Below are 12938 nucleotides of genomic sequence, written 5' to 3' on the forward strand. Positions count from 1 at the left end.
CCACAGTTAGTTGCAAATGGGCGGAAGTATTAGATAGATGGTAAATGGGCGGTAGTATTAGATAGATGGTATTAATAAAACCCACGATATTGGCCCGTGGTATTGCATGTATGAGTCATATATAAAGGATAGAGACTCCCTGCGAGGAGCATAGTGTCTTGTTTTGTAATCGAGCTCTGCTCTATTGGAGGTTGCCCCCTCGAAGAGGCCTGTCAACATTTCTCTCTGAATAATAAAATCATTGCTATTCTGTGCTCTGGGTATATTTTCTTCGCATATTTTGTGTTCTCGGTATCTTTTCTTCGCAAATTCTATGTTTGGGTATTACTTTGCAGGTTAAGAGCATAACAAGTGGTATTAGAGCACTTTCCAGGGCTCGGTGGGATCTCCAAATTTTAGCAAATTTTTTTTTGGCTAGAGACGTGTTCCGGTGTCTTTAAACCACGGGATCTGTCGTTAAGTGCATAAACCTGCGGATTTGGGGAGGCATGCACGCAGGAAATACAAGAGGTGGTCACATCTGTTGGACTCCCTTGTAACCCCTGTGGGTACCCCTTCGAGTAGTAGCGCATTAGACAGAACCGCGCACAGACTGTCTTCCACGTACCCTCTAGGTATATAGGAAGCCCCCTAGCTCCCTTGAAACCTCGCCATACATAAACCTTCGGTTGTCTTGTGGATACAGTACACCGAGAACAACACTCGAAGAGATTACTCGCTCGTACGATAGGGTAGTCGGGTTGTACAGCTAAGGGTACGGTCGATCCTCCTTAGTTAGAGCCCTGAAACATTGGGCCGAGTACTATAGTCAGACCCTTATGTATATTGCGATCTGTAGCACCTGACACTCCTCAAGACCATAGTTCCCTTTCTATCGGGGGATCACACATCACCTATTCCAGATCAGCAAGGGCAACAACAACAGACATCAGTCCCGCAGCTCCATCAGATCAACAACAACAGTTGTTCCACCATTCAGATCTCTCAGATCCACCAGATCGAAGTAGTTGTGAAGGTTTCCTGTCCCTGGAGATAATTTTCGCAGGACTTTTGGCGGCATTGACATTCTGAGGATTTGGCGACTGCAGTATTGGTCAGGAAGGAGTAAAACTCCGTTAGGAGTTTTCCAAAAAAAAAAAAGTCTGAGATCTTCCGGGGCGCTTATTGGTGACCTAGCCCATCAGAATCAGGACAACGAGCTGAGCAAGGTGGTACCATTCAATTTCTTAGTAAAAAAATTTTCGAGGGTCCCAATATTTGTCCTCAGGTTGGTGTATGGTAGAAACTCGCGCCCAAGCGATGGCCAATGAAAGGATCGACAAAATTGAAGAGCATGTGCACTCCCTCCAATCGGCGGTGAAGCTTATCGAACTTGAGCTTAAAGGAATAAGTAACCAGATAGCTGATGCACTCCCAAAGGGCAAGGAGCCAGCCCACGAGGAGGCGTATAATGGCCATGAATACCATGAGGGTGAGTCTAGCCACTCTCATCACGTCTGGCACACCCATCCACCACCTAGTCAGCGACCTCCCAAGTTGGATATGCATAAATTTGACGGTTCTCACACGTCCGCATGGCTAGCACAAATGGAGCAGTATTTCCAATTGAATCATATCATAGATGAGGGGACTAAGCTTATGGTGGGCACCATGTACTTGGACAATGAATGATGGCAATGGAAGGAATGGCATCAGCGTTGCAATGGACAGTTTCGGGATTGGGCCCAATTTGCCAAAACTCTTCGCAGTCGCTTTGAATAGGAAGACTCCTTCTTGGGGCGTCTCACTAAGCTCCGACAGACGGGTACAGTGGAGGAATATATTACTGATTTTGAAGCCTTAGCCTTCCGCACTAAGGGTCTCACAGATGAGTTCTACATGGAATGTTTTATCAGCGGTCTTAAAGAAGCCATCAAAGCTCAGGTTCTACTCCACCACCCTCCCACATGGACAGAGGCTTGCCAGGTAGCCCGTAAGGTGGAACGTGCATTAACAGCCCAATCCAGCCACCCCAACTTCCCCGCTAAAGGTCGTCCCTCACAGGCTCCCAATACGACTCAGACACTTAAGATTCAAAAGGTGTCACCTGCGGAAATGGCCGAAAGAAGGAAGCAAGGACTATGTTACTACTGTGATGAAAAATATTCCCCGGGTCATAAATGCAAAGAGCACAAGTTTTTTCAAATAGATGCCACTGACTACAGCTCCACCGAGGAAGATTCACCACTTGAGTAACCGGAGGAGATCGAAGAAGATAACCAAAAGGAAATTGTATCTGATGAACCAATTATTTCGCTAAATTCATTGGCAGGAATTTCTTCCCCTCAAACTCTCAAAATCAGGGGTTTTCTTAAACATCGCCCAGTAGTAGTCTTGATTGATAGTGGAAGTACCCATAATTTCATCCATCAAAAGATCGCTGAAGCAACACATTGTTTCGTCCGGGCAGTTTCTAACTTCCAAGTCCAGATTGCAGATGGGGGCACAATGAAATGTGAAGGTCGTTGTGAAAATGTCAAAATTCAAATGGGGGATTATCAATTGAAAACCCACATGTTTGCAATACACAGGCGGGAGCCCCCTCTATCATCAGCTCGCATAGAATGGAAAAATTGTTAAAAAAGGGCCATCATGGAGTGGTAGCTCAATTTAATGCCATCCAGGTAGTAGACACCATGTCTCCGCCAATTCATCCTGAGATGCAACAGATTTTAAATAAACATCGGATAGTCTTTGACAAGCCTCATGAGCTTCCACCCTCGCGAGGGGAACATGATCATAGCATCACATTGGTTCTAGGGGCCCAACCCCCAAATGTGCGGCCATACAGATATTCGTTCACCCAAAAGAATGAAATAGAAAAAATCATCAAGGAATTGTTGGAAGCAGATGTCATTCGTCCCAGCATTAGTCCTTATTCATCCCCAGTGGTCATGGTCCTCAAGAAAGATGAGGAGTGGCGGATGTGTCCCGACTTCAGGGCCCTCAATAAGTTAACAGTCAAAGATAAATTTCCCATCCCAGTGGTTGATGATTTGCTGGACGAACTCAATGGGGCTCAATTCTTCACTAAGTTGGATCTTCGCTCAGGCTATCACCAAATTCGCATGAAGGAAGTCGACATTCCCAAGATAGCTTTCAGAACTCATGAAGGCCATTATGAGTTCCTCGTCATGCCATTTGGTCTCTGTAATGCCCCCTCTACTTTTCAGAGCCTTATGAATCACCTCCTCAAACCATATCTCAGAAAATTTGTCCTTGTCTTCTTCGATGACATCCTCATCTATAGTGGAACTTGGGCGGCACATCTTCAACATGTAGATCTACTCTTGCAACTGCTCCGAACGCATAAATTATTTGTCAAGATGTCTAAGTGTTCGTTTGGCATGGACGAAGTTGAGTATTTGGGCCACATTGTGGGGCGTGAAGGTGTCAAGGTGGACCCCAAAAAGATCCAGGAAATGCAAGAATGGCCTCAACCTAAGACCTTGAAAAGCTTGAGAGGATTTTTGGGTCTCACAAGCTGTTATCGTAAATTTGTCCGCAACTATGGCCACATAGCGAAGCCCCTAACGCAACTCCTAAAGAAAAATTCCTTCTTCTGGAACGAGGAAGCACAACAGGCATTTACCGCTCTCAAAACCGCCATGTGTTCCACTCCTGTCTTAGCACTACCGGACTTCACCAAATCATTTGTCATTGAATGTGATGCTTCGGGAACAGGTATTGGAGCAGTCTTAATGCAGGAAGGGCGACCATTGGCCTTCACCAGCCAACAGCTAAGTGGGAAGAATCTGGGCCAATCTACCTACGAGAAGGAAATGATGGCCATCTTACATGCAGTCGAGACCTGGCGACCTTACTTGTTGGGGCGACGTTTCCAAATCCGCACAGATCATCACAGTCTTAAATATTTTTTGGAGCAACGCCTATCTTCCCCACAACAAAATAAATTGTTAGCCAAAATGTTGGGATATGATTATGAGATCATTTACAAGAAAGGGAAAGACAACAGGGTAGCAGATGCATTGTCGCGCCAATTTGAGGAGGAAAGTACTCTGCTAGCAATTCCCCTCCCCATTCCCGACTGGATTGAAGAGGCTCGCAGGGAATGGTTTTCACATCCCGGGCTCTCCCAACTCATTTCTCAATTACAGGTAGATCTTAATTCCAGCAAGGGCTACTCGCGGCAGAATGATATTCTTCGCTACAAGGACAAAGTCATAATATCGCCAACATCCACCCTCAAAACTCGCATTTTGGCAGAATTGCACTCATCTCCCATTGCAGGACATTCAGGCTTTCAGAAGACGTATGCTCGCACCAGAAGATCGTTTTTTTGGGCCGGCAGGAAACAGGACATCCTTACTTTCGTAGCAGAATGTGACGTCTGTCAACGCCACAAAGGGGAAACCGTCAACACACCAGGAACATTACAACCATTGCCCATTCTGGCGTCAATTTGGATAGAGGTCTCCATGGATTTCATTACAGGTCTTCCAAAGTCTGGGAACAAGTCAGTCATCATGGTGGTAGGGGACCGACTATGGAAGTATGCTCATTTCTGCGCCCTACCCCACCCATTTACACCAACCTTGGTTGCTCAAACTTTCATGGATCAAATCTTCAAATTGCATGGCATGCCCACTTCTATTGTGTCCGACCGTGACCCAATCTTCACCAGTAATTTTTGGCAGGAGCTCTTCAGAATACAAGGCACTCAACTCAAACTCAGTACTTCATATCATCCGCAAACAGATGGTCAAACTGAAGCCGTCAACAAATGTCTAGAAACCTACCTTAGGTGTTTCACTTCAGAAAAGCAACACCTTTGGGTACAGTGATTACCTCTGATGGAGTGGTGGTATAACACCAACTATCATGCCACCACCAAAATGACTCCCTATGAAGCAGTATATGGACAACTTCCGCCTTCCCCTACTTCTTATCTCGCAGGATGCTCCAAAGTAAAAGTTGTGGATCAACTCCTACAACACCGCGCAACCATGCTTGCCCATCTGCGCGAGAATCTTCATCAAGCTCAAAACCGTATAAAGCAACAAGCTGACCAACATCGCTCAGAGCACCAATTTCAAGAAGGGGATCAGGTCTTTTTGAGGCTGCAACCATATAAGCAAACATCACTCAAATACAAGGGTTGTCAAAAGCTCTCCCCAAAATTCTACGGACCATACCAAGTACTTCAGCGCATTGGAGAAGTGGCTTACAAGTTGGCTTTGCCACCTACAGCAAAAATCCACCCATTTTTCCATGTATCGTGCCTCAAGAAAGTGATTGGGAACAATTGCCGAGTTCAAACCAGTCTACCTGAATTGGACGAAGAAGGGTCAATCTGGCTTCAACCTGAACAGGTTCTAGACACACGAGATAAGCACCTGCGCGGCCGCATGATTAAGGAGGTCCTCATCAAATGGAAAGACACCTCTCCGGAAGATGCAACTTGGGAACCAGCCACTATTCTTCAGCAGTTTCCGCAGCTTCAGCCTTGAGGACAAGGCTAGTCTTAAGGGGGAGGGCATGTTAGGGTCCCACCCTAACCCCCTTATTTATGTCTTGGGATCACGTCATAGTCAAGAGTCAATAAAGCCCATATTAATATTTGTAAGTGGTTAACCCGCAATTAATGACGGGACCACAGTTAGTTGCAAATGGGCGGAAGTATTAGATAGATGGTAAATGGGCGGTAGTATTAGATAGATGGTATTACTAAAACCCACGATATTGGCCCGTGGTATTGCATGTATGAGTCATATATAAAGGATAGAGACTCCCTGCGAGGAGCATCGTGTCTTGTTTTGTAATCGAGCTCTGCTTTATTGGAGGTTGCCCCCTCGAAGAGGCCTGTGAACATTTCTCTCTGAATAATAAAATCATTGCTATTCTGTGCTCTGGGTATATTTTCTTCGCATATTTTGTGTTCTCGGTATCTTTTCTTCGCAAATTCTATGTTTGGGTATTACTTTGCGGGTTAAGAGCATAACATAGACGATGATATCCCCATACCACGGATCTAAAGTGCTGATTAAAAACAAAGATTCGTCCGCCATGGGCTCCTCTACCACAGTTTCTGTGTCATCACGCGGGAAGTCACACATTAACTCTGCAAAAACTAAAGATTTCTTAGACTTGGATTTCTCAAACTCCAAGTCGAACTCGTGCAGGATAACGATCCATTTAGAGTACTTGCCCCCTAGCAATTGTTTGGTCAAAATGTAGATCATAGGGTTGCAATCCGAAATGACTGTAGTTTTGCGTAGTAAAATGTAGTGACGAAAACGTTGGACAGCTTGAACAGCTACCAATGCCAATTTCTCCATGTTAGGACTCCACTATGTATCATTTTTGCTATATACTTTGACATCATTCTACTCTTATAACCATGAACTCCATTATCTTTTTCATCTACTTTATCCCAAGGTATATAAAAACCTCTTCTTTATTATATGTTTAATCTGTTTTACATTTAATTCCATAATACTCTTATATTTTATCATTAATCGAAGTGTATTGTTGCTAACACAAGTCCAAAGATTGCAGATAAGTTATATGCCTTGTTGGGAACAAGCGACCGTTGCTGAGACAGCTGACTCCGTTGCTGAAACAGCTGACTCCGTTGCTGAAACAGCTGACTCAGTTGCCGAAACAACTGACTCAGTTGCTGAAACAGCCGTCAAGCACGCAAATCCCGTTATGCGTAATTTGCGATTCTGGAAGAACTTTTTGTGGAATAGTAGCAGCAGCACGAAGACACGGTTACCTGGATTATCCCGAAGATAGCATTCTTATTGTCTCTGTTGTAACAACATCTTTTTTTTGGAAGAACAGAATAGTCCTGCTTTGGGAAAGAGAACAGAATGTAGATTCGCTCTCATGTAAATTGTAAAAGATGTCTCCTCTTTAAAAAGAGGAGAGATCATCATTAGAGGGGGGTTGAATTATAAGCTACAGGAGAGTATTGTGTGAGAACTGGAGCTAGTCTCCATCTGTAATGTATCAGTTACTTTGACAGATGAATAAAATCTTCTTTTGAGCGTTCCAATTTAATTCTTTCTCCTGGGGAATCTTGTGAGAAGGAAAGGGCCCGCCTTCCTCACAAGATTCACCCCTTTGGTTCCTGTAGTTTGTTTAATTCTTTGTGTGTTTGCACTTCACCTTAATTCTATTGTTGGACACTAGTTACACAGTTTAGTAATACTCTGTTTCCTTAGCACTACATGTATTGAATGCATTCACTTTTGATGGTATGAATGAATGATGTTGGGAAGCAGGTGCTGAAGATTCCTGCATAAAGGAATAGGGTCTTGCTCCCATTGATTGATTTCCTTTGCCTACAGTGTGATTAGGAACAAGAGAACAAGTGCTGAAGGTTCCTGTTCATGGGAATAGGGTCTTGATCTCTTGGAGTTACTTTTTCTACAGTGTGATTAAGTGTCAGGCATCAGGTGCTGAAGTTCCTTACTAAGGAATAGGGTCCTGTTCCTGCTGTGGTTGATTGATTTCTTTCCTTGTAGATTGATCTTCCTTTGTTTAGATTGTAACTGCAACAGAGAAATCATTTCTGCTATAACTAAATTGACTTCAGCTTTGATTAAGTAGAGTGTGAATCAATAGATTGGTGAGATTAATAATTGTGTGACCTTCTTCTACTACAACATTGTTTCTACTTTTGAAATTGAGCATATCCAGTGCGTGATTATCTTTGAAATAAAAAGACCTCCTCGGGTTGACAATTTATGTGGAGCTTGAATTGTGAAAACAATTAAAGCGACCAACATTTTGGCGCCGTTGCCGGGGAAGGTAATTATAGATTTCAAAAGCATTCATCTTTTCTTTTTTTTAATTTGCAGATTGTATGAGAGGACGCGGAAACCAGAAGAAAACTAACCGCACAGGTGGCAAAGGCTGGGGAGGACGAAAAACTTTTATCGACGAGATTGTATCAAAGACTGAATCCTCACAGAGATTAAGTTCTCGAAAATCAAAACTTCAGCGCTCCCCTCAGTCAGATTACAAAACAGAGGAAGTTGTGGGTCCTGAAAATATAGAAGAACCAACAATCAGTACTGAAGAGTCAGAGGAAAGTGTTAGTAGATCAGCAGAGCACATTGAGGAAATAGTAGAAAGCGCTGGACGACCGGTAGAGAACATTGAAGAACCAATAGAAGATCTTGACGATCGAGAAAGTGCAGTAGGAGGGCCAACAATGGAAGATAACAATGATGCTTTCTTTGGTGGAGGACGTGTAGGTCCTGAAGAAGAAAGAAGGGATGAAAATTCCCTCTCTACCTTGGGATTTCCTATCAGTGATCTCCCTGCAGGAACAATGAAAAATATTCCATTGTCTGCTTTACCTAACTTTCATGGTTTATCCACCGAGGATCTGGATGAATTTCTTTTTGAATTTGATATATTATGCAGAAGTTACGATTATGTTACTAATGCTCAAAAGTTGAAACTGTTTCCAGCCACCTTAAAAGGGAATGCCTTAAGATGGTTCATGAGCCTTGGAAGTCAGGTAATCACAACATGGGAGCAGATGAAACAAAAATTTCTGCTTAAATATCAAGACTACTGCCGGACGAGAGAGAAGAAGGATGAACTATTCAATATGGCACAAAAGTCGGATGAGAGTCTGGAGGACTACATAGAAAGGCTGCAGTACAACATACAGAGATCTGATCATCCGGATATAAGTAAGGAAATTCGTAAAACAATATTACTTAGAGGTTTAAGGGATGATTGTTTAAATATGTTAAATATGCTTGCTAAGGGAGATATATCTAAGGAATCATATGATGAGATTTGTGAACTTGCTAAGAGGTGCTCTAGGGGAGCTGCAAGAAACAGAATAAGAGATTCCACCTATTCAAGAGTGCAGAAATCAGTCAATGGAGGAGCAACAAGAGCTGAAATAGGTAATCTACTTGAAGAATTTAAAACTGAAATGTTAAGTTCTTTTGCTTCGCAGATTGACACTTTGCAGGTTAAAAAGAAGCAGGCCGAAGCAGAAGCAACTCTGGCTGTCTTTTGCCCGAAATGCAGAGACAAACATCCACTAAGGGAATGCCCAAGAGACAAAATACCAATTTGCACCCTTTGTGAGAAAGATCATGAGACGGAACAATGTCCATCTCTACCAGGAATAAAGGCAGCATTGCAGCCAACGGAAGAGGAAGTTGAAGCAGTTTACCTGCTAACTCAAAGAAGACAATGGCAACCAAAAGGACAAGGTATGAACTCTAGTATGCCATTTAATCATTGGAACAATTATTCTGCTTTTGGCCAAACAAGTTACCCCCCCTTCAACCAAATGCAATACCCACCCTTCAATCAAATGAATTTCCCACCCATGCAAATGCAAAACCCTCCCTTTGTTGATCCTTCAATGTGGACTCCTTGGCCTCCACAGCAGCCATCTCCTTTCAATCCTTGGAATCCAAATTGGAATAGTCAACCACTCCCGTATCCAAACCAATTGCCTCAATTCCAACAACCACTCCCTCTGCCATCAAATGCTCCGCCAAATAACCAAATGAGACCCCAACTACCTGTGCAACCAAATCCTAACCCCAATAATAAAGTTGTGCAAGTTATTGATATTCAGAATCAGTCTATATTTCCTACTATGCAATGTAATGATATTCATTTGAGATCTGGAAGAATAGTAGAGCCTATTATTGATGACATAACTTCTTCTGATTCAGATAAAAACGAAACCGAGAAACAAAAAGAAGCACAACCACCTCCTAACAAGAATGTTGAAATAATAGAACCACCATTCCCCGAGCGTTTGGTTTTAACCAGAACAGCTGAAACACCTACTTTTAATTTTATAGGGGAATTGCAAAATTTGTATATTAAAATTCCACTTTTACAAGCATTAAGAGATGTACCAATTTATGCCAGAACATTAAGGGATATCTGTGTTAAGAAACCTGGTAGGAAAACCAAGGACCCCCTTACAGTACATGTGATGGGAGACTTGTCTGCATTAATGTCCAGAAAAGCTCCTCCTGTAAAATATGGTGATCCCGGCCATCCTACTGTCACAGTTCAGGTTGGTAAAACAATGATTCCCCGAGTTCTGGTAGATTTAGGTGCAGCAATTAATATAATGACTCTTGAAACTTCACAATTGTTACAGCTGAATAACACAATCAGAGATACACCCACCATTTTAGAGTTAGCTGACCGTTCCACAATTAAACCGGAAGGAATTGTTGAAGATCTACTTATTTCAGTTGAATCCTGGAAATATCCAGCTGATTTTGTTGTATTGCAGACTAAAACAAAGCTGGGGGGACATCCCTTAATTCTAGGAAGGCCATGGCTGGCCACAGCTGATGCATTTATTAGTTGCAGATCTGGTTCAATGACAATTTCTAATGGTTATGAAACAAAACAGTTAACTCTTTATCCTCATGCTACGCCGGTAGTTAATAATGAAGATTCTATATGGATGGATTATGATGATAATGCTGTTCAGCCTATTCTAACTATAGGACAAGCTTTAACTCTTAAAGACAATACAGAGGATGAGATAATCAATAATTTTATTTGTGAACCTTCTTCTGTCATTGCTGAAACACACAATCAATTAACTGCAATTTTTGAAACTGATGCACAAGAAAAGATTGAATCTGAAGATTCATCTCAGACTTTAACCACGATCTCATCTAAAAGCATAACAGTTGAAATTGAACCCGGCAAGACATTAAACATAAATCCTGATCTAACAGATGTGGAAAAACAACAATTAATGAAGTTATTGCATGAATATAAGGAGGCATTTGCCTGGGATTACACATATATGAAAGGTATTTCTTCTGAATTATGTACTCATCGAATTTACATTAAAGAGGGATGCCAACCTATTTGTCAACCCCAAAGACGAATGAATCCTAATTTACGGGAAATTGTTAAGGAAGAACTTCAAAAATTGCTTAATGCAGGATTTATATACCCCATATCTGACAGTGAATGGGTTTCCCCATTAGTAATTGTCCCTAAGAAAAATGGGAAATGGAGAGTATGTGTTGACTACAGAGCTTTAAACAAAGCTACTCAAAAGGATCACTTTCCTTTACCCTTCATTGATCAGGTGTTGGACAGTCTGGCAAGGAAGAAATTATTTTCTTTTCTAGATGGATTCAGTGGGTATAATCAGATAAGAATTGCACCCCAAGACCAAGACAAGACCACTTTCACCAGCCCTTGGGGAACTTTTGCCTATAGAGTTCTTCCATTCGGGTTATGCAATGCACTAGCAACTTTTCAAAGAGCTGTTATAGGAATTTTTTCTGATATGCTGAATGATTCTATGGAAATATTTATGGATGATTTTACCCCTTATGGTGTGTCTTTCGAAGAGGCATTACAAAACCTTGAGAAAGTACTTAAAAGATGTATACAAGCTCACCTCTCCTTAAGTACCGAAAAATGCCATATGATGATGAGTGAAGGAATAGTGCTTGGACATTTTATTTCATCTCAAGGTATTCAGGTAGATCCATCTAAAATATTGGTCATTCAGAATTTTTCTGTTCCTAAAACTCAAACTGATGTGAGAAGTTTTCTAGGACATGCTGGATATTACAGGAGATTTATTAAAGATTTCTCTAAAATAGCTTCTCCATTATTTGTGTTGCTTATGAAAAATGCTGAATTTAAGTGGACTAATTCTTGTCAGAAAGCTTTTGAAGAACTCAAGCATCAGTTGTCTACTGCTCCTATTTTGAGGGGGCCTGATTGGAATCTTCCTTTTCACATATCTTCTGATGCTTCAGACATTGCAATTGGAGCGGTTTTGGGACAAGAGGAAAATCATCTTCCTTATGCTATATACTTTATCAGTAAGAATATGACCCCTGCTGAGCTTAATTATACAGTTACCGAGAAAGAATTTCTTGCAGTAGTCTATTCCATTAATAAATTCCGACACTATATCACTGGTTATTCTACTTTTGTGCACACTGATCATTCAACTATTAAATATTTAATGAACAAATCTATTACAAATGCTAGAGTTACCAGATGGCTATTACTATTGCAGGAATTTGATATCACAATTGTAGATCGGCCTGGTAAAGAAAATGTGGTGCCTGATTTCCTTTCACGGTTAAAAACTGACAATGATATTCCAGTAGATGATTCTTTTCATGATGAATATTTGTTTGCAGTTTCTGCTCACTCTCCATGGTATGCAGATATTGCTAATTATTTGGTTGCAGGAAAATTACCAGCACACCTGTCATATAGAGAAAAGAGAAGAATTGTTCAACAAAGTGCCAGGTACAGCTGGATAAGCGGGTGTCTTTTCTATACTGGGCTTGATCAGGAGATCCGAAGATGCATTAGAGAAGATGAAGTGTATGACATATTGAAAGCTTGTCATGATGGCCCTTGTGGAGGCCATTTTGCTGATAAGAGAACATCACACAAAATTCTGAGGATGGGTTACTATTGGCCCTCATTATTCAAGGATGCAAAGAAATATGTAAGGGCTTGTGACAGCTGCCAGAGAATGGGTCAACCCAATCATAGAGACCAAATGCCATTAAACCCCCAGGTAGTTTCTGAACCATTTGAAAGATGGGCCTTGGACTTCATAGGACCCATTAACCCTCCATCCAATCAAAGAACCTATATATTAGTTTGTACAGACTATATGACTAAGTGGGTGGAGGCCAAAGCACTTATTAGAGCCAATGAAGAGCCTGTCCTAGCTTTCTTATTTGAAGAAATCTTCACTAGATTTGGAATTCCTAGAGAGCTAGTTACTGATGGAGGACCTCCATTCAATTCTCATGGTTTTAAATCTACCCTTCACAAATATCATATTCAACATAGAATGACTACACCATACCACCCCCAGGCCAATGGGTAGGTGGAAAGCACAAACAAAGTTTTAGAAGCCA

The sequence above is a fragment of the Pinus tabuliformis genome, chromosome 6 (assembly GCF_031772625.1).
Source record: "Pinus tabuliformis cultivar Carrire ecotype Pingquan chromosome 6, CPIR1, whole genome shotgun sequence".
Lineage (NCBI taxonomy): Eukaryota > Viridiplantae > Streptophyta > Pinopsida > Pinales > Pinaceae > Pinus > Pinus tabuliformis.